Here is an 8,452-nt window from a genome sequence, read left to right on the forward strand (position 1 = left end):
GTTTTACCTTATTACATAAATTTCATATTGGAAAATAAATTACAAAAATCTCAAAACAATTACTTAAATTCCTACATTTTTTAACTTTCTGTCTCCTATCCCTTACACATCCCAAACCACCGTGTTTTGCTCCATATTATTGCCTAAAACCTTGATAAGGTGATTTGAGAGTTTCAAATTTCTTTCACTTATCAAGCATCAACTGATCAAGTAATTAACTTTATCACTTTCTTCATTGGAATTAAAAAATTATTCAATTTTTTACTTTGTTGCATATGTAGTTCTCAAATTCCCCCTGTCCCACATCCACTAGACTAAACTCCCCACGATACACGATATATTGACCTGCCGGCTTTGCTTCCAATACTGATAAGGTAAACATCGAAAAAAATCAAAAATCAGTCTCAACCTCGACTTTCTATTCAGGTTTGTACATCCGTTAATTCAAAATCCCTCATCCAATCCTGCCTCCTCTTTCCGGCATATAAGCTTTTGTTGATTTTATGGTCACATTATACTTTAGATATTAACATTATGCATTACAAAGTTTACATTAGATATTACTTTTATACGTTGTTAGTTTTATGGTCACATTATACTTTAGATATTTACATTATACATTACAAAATTTACATTAGATATTATTTTTATACGTTGTTGGTTTTATGGTCATACTATACTTTAGATATTTACATTATACATTAGAAAATTTATATTAGATATTAGTCTTCATGACATCCTTATAATATGTATAAGGTTACATTATACATTTAAAAAGTTTATATTTTACATTAGTTTTCATGAAAAAAAAGTTGGTATGATAAGGTCACTGCAAAAAAAGGTGAGTTCTATAATTTTATGAGTTATATGTTAAATAGAAGATTGGAAACGTTTTTCATTGTTTAATGTTAAAATGAATAACTCACAATTTTTGTGAGTTATGTTAAAATAAAAATGGATAACTCACAAAAATTGTGAGCTATGTTAAAATAAGAATGGATAACTCACAATTTTTGTGAGCTATGTTAAAATAAAATGCACAACTCACAAAAATTGTGAGTTATGTTAAAATAAGCATGGACAACTCACAATTTTTGTGAGTTATACACTTTTCAAAAAATCTGACGACGTTTGTCGTCTACCGTTAAAAAAATTGTGCATAACTCACAAAAAATGTGAGTTAAGCATAGTTTGGTACGTTTTAAAAGAGTAAATACATAATTACCCTACTGATCTCGTCCGAGTTTTGCGAAAAGACACCTAAACTTTAACTTAGACCTATTAACCCACGATTCTTCTTTATTTCGTTGCAAATACACCAGTTTTTGTTGAATCTCAGTCACAATAAAGAGAGTGAATGCACGCACCAATCAGGTGCTGCCATGTGTCAAATATTTTTAATTTTATTTATTTTTTTAGTAATTTTTTTTCTTTTTATTTAATTTATCATCCCCTCTTCCCCCACCCCACCCCACCCCACCCCGCATCCAACAGCCTCCTCCCCCGCGTCCAGGTCCAATAGCTCCCCCTCCCCCCGCGTCCAATTTCCTCCATTAAAATGGAGCTTAAAGCTCCTGTACAATCACCATTTTAATGGAGCTTTAAGCTCCATTTTTATTTATGACCCCACCCCACCTCCCCACCCCACCCCTACCCCGTCCAACACCTCTCTCCCTTATTCCCGTTCATTTCCCTCCATTAAAATGGAGCTTAAAGCTCCATTAAAATGGAGATTGTACATCAGATTTCCTTTTTAAAATTATGGTGATGATGATGTTGTTGTTGTTGTAATTGATGTTGTTGTTGAGTTATGGTGATGAAGAAGGGGGAAGAAGATAATGGTGGATGAGTGGGGTTGCGTGTGTGGGGTGGGTGGGTGGGGGTTATGAAATAATTTTTAAAATAAATAAATATTATTTTTTAAAAAAATAATATAAATTATATATTAAATTATTTACACGTGACAACTTCTAATTGGTCAAAAAAGTCAATTTTTCCCTTCTCACTCGCTTGTGACGCGTGTATACACATAGAGGATTAAAATGGTGTATTTGCAACGAAATAAAGAAGATTCGTGGGTAATAGGTCGAAGTTAAAGTTTAGGTGTCTTTTTGAAAATTTTAGACAAGATCAGTGGTGTAATTATGTATTTACTCTTTTTAAAATATATGGCATATTTTGGTACCTTTTTTAGTTTGGTGGCATAGTTTGGTTCCGGACTCTCCTAACAACTACTCAATTAGCGAGCGCACACAGGTAGAACAACTATAGCAATTGTAAGACAACTTTCATAATTATTAGGATCAGTTCTATAGTTACGAAGTTAAAATTGATATTTTTTTTTTAAATTATAAAAATGACTGTAATTTTTACCCAAATTTTAAAATTTAAAGGACTCCTATTGGCTCATTTATCTCTTTTAATTAACTAGAGAAATTATCCGTACTTTGTGTAATAATAATAAGAGTAACTTACATAAATCCTGAATGTTTAAGTGTTATTACATTATATTCTAACTATTTGGTTAATTATACTATATCCCAGTTTTTCAAAATTATGATACATCTATTTTAACGTGATACATATAAAAAGTGATACATTTAAAACTGACTAGATATTTATTTAAGAAAGTAATAGATTCTCTTTTATTCTGTGGAGCAAATTACACACAATCAGCTACACAGTTAATTAATAAGATTCACAAAATCAGCAATACACTTAAATAACTTTCAAATTTCAAGTGAACAATCGAGTCAAATTGAATTTTTTTCTTCTTCCGTGTGATACCTTTGGTAAAAGTTCTTCCGTGTAACCTTAGATATCTATCTTTGGCTTGTAAGCATGTGCAGTGGTAACAATATAATAGTTTATTGAAGCAAAAAGCTTTGGCGAACACAAATAAAGAATGCATGATTGTTTTTTATGTCATTTCCTGATTAGTGTTGATGGGAAAACATTTTGCTAGAGCAAACCTTTTAGAATTTTTTTAGTGAACAACTTCATCCACATACATGAGAATTTTGGCTGTTGTAACTACTATATGCGCCACACGATTTGTAAACATCACAGTTGTCTCTGTAGGTATTGCCTCTGTACACGATCATCCTAAGTCCAGCGTTGTAATGCACCATTCTAATTCCGATTTTGAATTTAGAGAATAATTTGGGGGTTTATGTACAGTTCTTTACTCATGTACAGATTAGTACGACGTCGTCGACGAAAGTGAATGAAGAAGAGAAGGAGGAGAAGAGAAATTATTATTTGAATACGTGATACATCTGAAATCTGAAAATATTATTTGAATTATTATTTGGTGGTGGAGGATTACTATGTGATACATCTGAAAAATGTGATACATTTGGTTGCATTTCTATGATTTTTTTCTTTTTCAAAATTAGATATTCAATATATATGATGCATTTAGCATACTTGACATATAAGTTGAAATTTGAAATTTCTGATTCATATTTAAAGAGTGTGAGTTTGAAATTTATATGATTCATATTTAATGTTTATGAAAGTTTTGTCATTCATATTAATATTGTCTGCATTAGTTTTAAGAGGTTATCTATTATATTAGTGATACATTTTTACAGTTGAATAAATGTGCTGAGAAAAAAATAATTTAAAAGATGATTCATTTATTCATATGTTAAATGTATCATCCATTTATAAATGAATCAAAAAATATAATAGATATAGAAATATTTAGAACATATGTATCACCAATAATTTGACCGCAAATGTATCTCTCATACATTGTTAATAAAATGTATCACCAATAATCTAACAGCAAAATGTATCACTCATACACTATCAACAAATGTATTACCCATATACTGATAACAAAAGTATCATTCATATGTATCAAAAATAAAGTTGAAAATCGAGATTTTATGTAAATTTTAAAAAGGTAAGGGATATTAGGTAATATAGTCTCTTAAGTTTGGGATTTATGTAATTTATCTTAATAATAAATCTCATTAAATTTATGGAATAGCATTTTCTTAATATTGAGAAATTTAAAATAAAGATGCATAAATTCATGTAAAGCTTGATAAATTGATTAAAATACATTAAAACTTTAACTTTTAGTGATTTATCGTGGAGGTTAAAAACTTGTTTGGTCGGAGTATAAATATCAGTATATAAGATATGGTATTACCATGTGCATATCTGAAGAAACTCACATGAATAATTCGAGAAGTATTACTCTCGATTTATTCCGTCTTTCTTATATTCAGCTTTACTCATAGTACTTATTCTCAGATATAATTTATTTATAAATATTAACGATCTCTTTTATAAAATTATCAGACATTGCTTCTTCTGGATTTTTATACACTAAGTGGGTATTTCGTCATGATAATTTAGAAAAATAACTTTATTTGAAATTTTTAAAGCTGAAATTAAAGTTGAAGTTGTGTTTGACCATATTTTATCAATAAACATTTAGAATCTAAATGTATTTTTTTTCAAAAAATAATAAATATGAATTGAAAATGAAATAATTTAACTAGGGTTATTTTATGAAAATAAAAAAATATTATTTTTTCTAAGAAGAATTTTAAAAAGCGAAAACATGGTTTTGGATGTTTTTTAAATTTCAAATGCAACTTCAATTTATATATTTTCATGGTCAAACATTAATTTTCAAATAAAATTAAAAATATTCTAAAAAAAGTAATTTTTTCATGGCCAAATGAGTTCTAAAAATAAATAGAGCCGTCAATATGGGTTAGGGTGAGGCCCAGCTAAACTTGTCATCTAGGCCGGGCTGGCCGTTTAGCCCAGCCCAATCTGACCGGCACAGCGGGCCTCCGGGTTACTGGGCCGCCGGTCCCGAGCTAGGCCATCTCAATTGACAGGCTCGGTGGATCGGCCCAGTAATAAAATCGGACCAGGCCCACCAATTACCCGGATCGGACTGACCCCGTTTAATAATTTTTTTCTTAAAATGTTGGCTGCTTGTCAGGCCACTTTTCCAACGGTCAAATGGACCGCTGGCTCAACGGCTATAATGTTGTTTGGGAGTCCAACGACCATTTGGCTAATGTTTCATTTTAAAAAAAAAACTAATTCAAAAATTTTCCTATAAATACTCTACAATTTCAAATCATTTTTCACACAAACAAATTCTCTCATTATCTCGAATCTCAATCTTTCTCAAATATTCTAATTATCTTCTAAAGTGCTCAATTTTATTTTTAAATTCTGCGGTTACAAATACAAGTGAAAGTTTTTTAAAGTCGTAACTTTTGGGTACTTTTAAAATTTGATATTCTCGCTCCATCTCTTACTTTTAATTTTTAATTAGTGTATTAATTGTTGAATATTTATTTTTATTATTTTTATGTATTTTGAGTATTTTTTAGTTTAATTTATAATATGGATAAATTAAGAAACCTCGGTAAAAGTGTCAAAAAAATTATCTTGAAAGTGATAGTGGTAGTAAAAAATGAATTGGTGGAGGTTCTGGTAGAGGTAGTTCAAGTACTAGATATATCCGTGTGCCTCCGATACCAGTTAGTCAACCTTTTGAGGAAGAAATATGTGTAGGTGCTCACGTTATGAATTATTTAGAAGCTTAGGAAGTTATGGTATAAAAGAAGAGAATGAAGTGGGTGCGATTAATTTAGATGAAGATGTTGAAAATATTGGTGAGACACCTGAAGTCGAAACTGCTAATGTTAGATCCGAATCGGTTAATCTTTCTTTCCGTTCTTCTATTGAGATTCCTTTTTCATAAAAACCTCTTAATTAATGTAATTTTTGTTATTTTCAACAACCGAAATTAAAATTCAAATTGCCATTTCACATTATCAACAACAAACCCAGTGTATTCCCACCTAGTGGGGTCTGGGGGGGTAAGATGTACGCAGTCCATACCTCTACCTCTGAAGAAGTAGAAAGGCTGTTTCCGATAGACCCCCATAACTACATTCAAAAAATAAGTTCACATTTCAAGCGACTACTCTAAACCATTTTCAAATAACTAATTCACATTTTCAAGTGACCACACTTAACAAAATTAAGGATACAAGTTCACCTTTTATGTAACTACACATAAACATTTTTAAGTCACTAATTCACTTCTCAAGTGACCACACTTAACTAAATTCAAAAAACATGTTCACGTTTCAAGTGACTACACTAAACCATTTACAAATTACTAATTCAGCTTTTCAAGTGACCACACTCTACTAAATTCAAAACACAAATTCACCTATCAAGTAACTACTCTTAATCATTTCACATTATCATTTTCATAAAAAAAATCAAAATCAAAATCAACTGAAGCTTCTGATGTTCACAATGTTTGAAATTTCAAATTAAATCATCACTATTGTTATAGATATTGAATCATAAAATTGATTTCTTATATGAATTTCATCATATTTAAATGACGCTGTTTGAAATCATTTTTTAGTATGTGTTTGATGTTTCGTCAATTTTTTTTCTCGGTAAATAATTTGTGAATATTTGTAAATGAATTTCAAAATAAATTAATGCAACTTATATTGAACTGATTGAATTATATATTCATCAAAATCGATTTTGCTACTTACACAATGACGAGATATATTAATTAGTATATTTTTATATATTAAATATCCTGTATTTTAAATAATTATGAATAAATACATCCTATTCTAGTATATTTTCTAATAAATCTTGCAGGAAGAACAAATTACGAAAAGAAAGAAAGAAGCTATAAATCAAGTAAGGAAGATAAATCTGCTACAAATCTATCAAAGACTACACAAAGACAAGAAATATAAAATAATGAAATTATCATCAAGGTCTTTGAATTTCTCATCATGGTTTCATGATAATATTCATGCTAAAATCTCATGAAGATTGCATGATAAATTATCATGTCAATTTCTCATCAAGATATCATGATATATTGATATTGTCTTGTAAAGTTTCATCAAGGTCTTCATAATTTTTTTCTATAAATAGGCGCATGTTGTTGAAGGAAAGAGACACACCACACACCATGAGAAAGATTCGTTAGTTTTGTTTTCTTTCTTTTCTTCTTCTTGTTCTTTTAGTAGGATAATATTTTCTTAGTAGTTTTACTTTTCTTTCATAGTGGAGTAGTTTCTTTTGGTTGGGATTGTTGATGAATCTCGATAAATATATTTATAATACTATTTCAGTTTAATGCATGCTTCGCCTGGAAGTTTCACTTACATCTTCATATTGTGTCGGAATAGTAGCTTTATCTAATTATTATTTTCACATCTATCTATTTTATCTCTGAGCTAATTTTATATTGATTGTGTAATTTTCATGGAGCAAAATTAATATATAATAACTAATGAGTAAAATAGTAGATGGAGAATAATCTTTAGTTATTTATTATTTTAAATCTTTACTTTTGCTTCTTTTAGCCCTAATTCTCGCGGAGGGATTAACTCAAGCAAGTTTACTGATTTCATGATCTCTATTTTATTTCTTTTAGTCCTAATTCTCACGGAGGGATTAACTCAAATAAGTTTATTGATCTAAGGGGTCTTTATCTTATTTCTTTCAGTTCTAATTCTCACGGAGGGATTGACTCAAATGAGCTTATTGATTTAAAGACTAATCGCAAGAGTTTTTTTACACCTTTTAGCACAGTCCAGGCAAGAAAATATTTTAATTCAATTGTCACTAGTCTTAAATTATTTAATTGGCATAACCTCACAGAGTGTTAATTAATTATTTATTTCTTAGTGAGCTAAATATAATTGTATTAGCAATAAGCAGTTATTCTTTAGATAAAATATATGTGAAAATTGAGATTCTATTATAAAAATATTATCAAGTGAATTCAACGATTCCCAACTCTTTTTAACTATTAGTTTTTAGAAAGTAATTTATTTAAGATTTAAGTAATCTATATAATTTCAATTTTACCTCTCATCGTTTTGATTCTCTCAAATAGTAATAAAGATAATATAAATTTATAGCTTAGGTGGGTTTAATCTCTGTGGGACGATATCTTAAACTATACTAGAATTTGACAGAGTACGAGCAAGGAAATCCTATAGATATTGGCCTCGTCACTCAAACTGTTTTGAGTTTTGTTTGTCGGAATGTAATATATAATCAAGAGTCCATTTGCATTTTTGGAATGGTAAAATTGTTCAATTATGAATATTTTGATTGTGTTCGATTATGAATTTTTTTTGTGTTTGTATTTTACGTTGTACAATTATATGTTGTTTGTTTGGTGAATTATCCACGATAAACATTGTGTTTTCGAAATGTTTTTTGTTCGATTTCTATTTGAATATTTTAGATGCGTTTGTATATGTTGTTTACGTTTATATATGTAGATCTTTGTTTGCATTTGTTAATGTATAATTATATATTGTAATTGTATTTGTTTATTGTAATCTCATTTGTATGTTTTCTGTGAATTTTTTAATTTCAAATTGTAATTGTATATTTCTGTGTG

This window comes from Capsicum annuum, chromosome 4 (genome assembly GCF_002878395.1).
Source record: "Capsicum annuum cultivar UCD-10X-F1 chromosome 4, UCD10Xv1.1, whole genome shotgun sequence".
Taxonomy (NCBI): Eukaryota; Viridiplantae; Streptophyta; class Magnoliopsida; order Solanales; family Solanaceae; genus Capsicum; species Capsicum annuum.